Source organism: Lolium rigidum, chromosome 2 (genome assembly GCF_022539505.1).
Source record: "Lolium rigidum isolate FL_2022 chromosome 2, APGP_CSIRO_Lrig_0.1, whole genome shotgun sequence".
NCBI lineage: Eukaryota > Viridiplantae > Streptophyta > Magnoliopsida > Poales > Poaceae > Lolium > Lolium rigidum.
In genome coordinates, this window is record NC_061509.1 from 104,369,498 (window position 1) to 104,373,957 (window position 4,460).

Below are 4,460 nucleotides of genomic sequence, written 5' to 3' on the forward strand. Positions count from 1 at the left end.
CACGGGGCGCTACGCCCTTTGTGACAGTCCGGAAAACGCTGATCATATTTTCTTTTCTTGCTCCCTTGCCAGATTCATGTGGAGTGTGGTTAGACAGTTGCTTGAATGTCGTTGGTCTCCATCTTCGTTTGCTCAATTTTTCGCCATTGTCTCTAGCTACTCTGGTCGCCAGAGGCGACTTATTTGGACTTTGTTTGCAGCTCAAAGCTGGGCGCTTTGGAACATTCGTAATAAGCATGTGTTTGAATCAAGGGTGATTTCGAAACCTGCTAATCTCCTGTATAATGTCGTTATTTTTCTGCAGCTGTGGGAACCTCTCGCAAAACCACAAGACAGACCAAACCTGGTGGAGATGACAAGACAATTAAAGCTTATTCACGCGGACTTGGTGGCAAGTGAAAGCCAGGTGGAGCTGACTGATGCCCCCTCCAGACGCTCGCAGGGGCCACCATTTGTTGAAGCGGCGAATCCCCTGTCCTCCCTTCCCTAGCTAGTCCTTTACCTTTCGAGTTTATGTTCTCCTGCAACTTTCATGGCTAAGCTGTACGCCGCAGCAATGTAACCTAACTATGTCTCAAACCTGAGGGCTTTATTAATTTAAAGTCGGGCAATAGCTGCCTTTTATCTAAAAAAAAAGAAGCATATTTTATGATGGCCTCCTACAGGATTCTATTTTAGTTGTTATTTCAAACTCAATGATCTTGGACCATAATTATTCATCTAATGGTAAATTAAGTGCTTGCTAAATTTACTCATTGTGAACTTCCGATTTAGGATTTACAGCTATCTAGGATGTTTCATTAAGCGACAAAATGCACGCTCATTATTGTGCAATTTAGGCATGATGTGTAACTCGGTTGACTTAGGAATAACTCTTTATTGGTCTTCTTCAAAATAGAAATATACTACCTTATTGGACATAATAGCTACTTCTGTTTAGGTTGGTAGTAATAGTTTTAGAATTAGTGCTGAACTTCTAAGCAGTTGGACAGAAATAATTCGTACATTACGTTTTTCACCAAAAATGACAGAGTAATACATTGTCGAACTTGAACAAAATATCGACCAAAACCCTGACGAAATGAGTACATGAAGAAGTTGATGTCAGTATACGTTGAATGCTTTGCACGCAAACAAATGCATGGCGACAAGCTGTGTGACACAGAACTGCATGTACCAATGCATGCAATCTCAGAGAGACAGAAGTACATAAGCTAGCTAAGCTATAGGAGGACGTGTGGGGGACGGACATATATGCACAAACTTGCAAAGGCTGCAGCTCAAACATGTAATACAAATATATAATTAAGCACAGTATATAGTTACTACTCACAGGCAATAGTAGTGGTAAAACAAGTTGCTACAGAGTTCGGGAAAAATGTTGCAGTTTGCTTTTGAAAAACAAGACAAGTCTGCGTGCGAGGTGCGAGATCAGTTGAACAATACATATGAATAGTAAATAATTTGGAGGGAAAATGTACTAGTCAATCTTCTGTAGGAGCTAGTAAGTAGAGTAGGAGTCTCTCGATCGATCTATGTTTGTCTTTAATAATGCATGAGGGGCGATTGAATGGTGCAAGACACGGAGATGTCATGGCATAGTTAAGCAATGAATAAATATGATGCTGCAGGCCCGTATTAAGTGATCATGAGCCATGGAATGCAAACCGGCCGCCTCTTCTTATTTCATTTACTTCCCCATTTAAGCTGGAGTACCCCTGGGAGATTTTCTTTTCTCCTAGACCTCTTACCCCTAGCCGCATCCTATCCCATAAAGGCGATCGAGGGTTTCCGTGGCCGTCGCCTTCTCCCTGCCATTGCCGGAGAGCAGATGGGCAAAGCCCAGTTGTGGTGCGGATCCACTAGTAAGAGAATCCTTATAGGCGAGATCATGTTATTCTTGCGCTTCTAAAATAACACGCCACCGGTATTTGGTCAAAATACCGGTGATGCGGCTAAACACCAATATGCCTCCAATATTTTATTATTGGTGGCATGTCATTATTTTGGTACCATTGGTAGGTGGCCCCAGCAACCCCGGCCTGCCCAAACTAGGGGTTGGCATGGTGTGGTGGGCCACGCCACCAGTTATACGTGTGGCCTAAGCCCACTACGTTGCCCGACCACATCACACAACTCACCAAACCTTGCATCACCTCTCCACTCTTTCACAACCACGCCGGTGCCACCCCGGCCCACATCATCTCCCCACACCACTCCTCAAGCATGTTGTCGCCTCCCCGCATCCTCGCCACATCCTCGCCCGCCTCATGTTACCATCACCGCTGCTCAACCACATCGCGAAGGTGAGTGTCGGGCACGTCCCCCCTTTTATTAGTTGTTTTAGGAAAATTTATTGACTTAATTAGATGGAAGTTAGATGAATTAGTTAGATTGCTAGATGATATTGTTAGATAAAATAGTTAAATTGTTAGATATATTAATGTTGTTAGATGGTAGTTAGATAAAAATAGATTGTTAGATGCTACTATTACATCAAAATAGTTAGATTGTTAGATTGATAAAATAGCACAAAGTTAGTTAAATAAATTGTTTGATGATACCTTAGTGTAGTTGTTAGATAAAATAGCCCAAAGATTGTTAGATAAAATAGTGGATTGAGTATTAAATACGAATGTTAGATGATATTGCTAGTATAGTTGTTAAATAAAATTGTTAGTTAATTTATTAAGTTGGTTCCTGTTGTTCCTAGAGACATGTTGGAGCCAAAGTTTCGTGGCGTACAAAAGAAAACACCAAAAAGCAAACATGGGGGCAGTGATCACCATCAATAAGGAGAAGCCCTACCTTGGCATAAGGTTGAAACCAGAAGAGGGGGCACACCCGGAACTATATGATGGTGTAGTTCTTTGGGGATAGGGCACAACTCAACTTTCCTGAAAAATGGCATGTCGTGACCTTACTCGCACCAAGAGATATGAAGGTAACCATCAAGGCCGAGGAAGAGGATCAATGTTGGGCCGAGGCACAACTCTTAAACCCTGAGGTGGAATGTATACTTAGCTCGGAGCCTGGTGTGCTAGTGCAGAACCGTCGGGTGTCCTCCTCTGGCGTGGGCTTCTCCGCCACACGCCATCAGCATGACCAGGAGGTTGGCCCCTCCGGCGCATGGCACTACAACGAGCAGGAGGATGACTGGTTCATTGGCGAGGGTGGCGACGACATTATAGATTGGGAGGTCCTGGTGAACTTATAGTAGCTAGGTAAATGAGATTCCATGGGAGCTACTTATGTATATGTGCTACTTATCAGACGTATCGTATTAGAATGTTCAGATCATGTTGTTTTGTGTATGTATATGCTACCTATTGTATTACTATGTTTCATGTTTAATATGCTACCTATTGTACTAGGCCGTTAAGTTTAGAAATGTGCCAGTGTTTAGAATGTCTTAAATATGCCACTACTTCATCTTCCTTTGTTTCTTTTGTTAATACAAAAAAGGACCATATATGCGCAAAGTGTGGCGATAATAAGGTGGATTATCAGGTGGTGCACTACCCAAAGTTTATGTGCCTAATGGGGTGATCTGGGAGCTTCTACCGAGAGCTTTAGGGTTTCTTTCTACATAAGAGAGTATGTTCGCGACGGACTCCACGTTGGCCGCTAGCTGCTGCGGCGACATCCACGACGCCTTCTTCGTCACTGGGTACTGCAGGCGGGGAGATGGCCCACGTTGCTTCCTTCGTGATGGCTGCAGCTGGGGTGGGGGGGTGGGGTCTGCGTCGCCACCTACTCCCCCTGCTGTTGTTGTTACCGTCACGCCTACTGCTGGGGGGGGGGGCTGCGTCACCAACACCCTCCCTAGGGGTGTTTTGCCTTGATGCTCGACCTCCACGACATTGTCTCGTTGCAGTGCGCGCCATGGTAGAAACAGGTATGGCGGACAGTGAAGTGGACACTAACAAGGACACCATGTCCAAGGCGATGTGTCCCAAGGCGGCGGCGAGGCTTGATTCAGCATGTATTAATAGTTGCTCTAAAACTTTTTGACTTTCTCTACGCCAATCATTTCTGCTGATTTGAATAATGTTGGCATCTTGTTTGGTAATTCTTCTGATGCTATTTATGTTTCGACTAAGGCTCTGAAACTATGGAGTTTGACAGAATAAAATGCACTCCTATTGTTTCAAGTAAGTCACATACCTCTCTTATAGATGATGATGATGAGGTGTATGCCATTTCGGATGCCAGCTTTTCTCACATCTTGTAGGGGAGGTAATGGAGATAGGTCTGAATGAGACGATGTTAGGTTCATCCTATGAACTCAAAACATTTGACCGAAAATACAGATTCTTCATCTCTAAAGAGGAATGCATGACCGGACAAAAATACTACGGTGGCAAAATCTTCTATTGTTTCCAAATAAATGGTATATTTAAAAATAGCAGAGGTCTTCGCGAGTTGGCTAAACATTTACACATTGCGGAATGTACTAG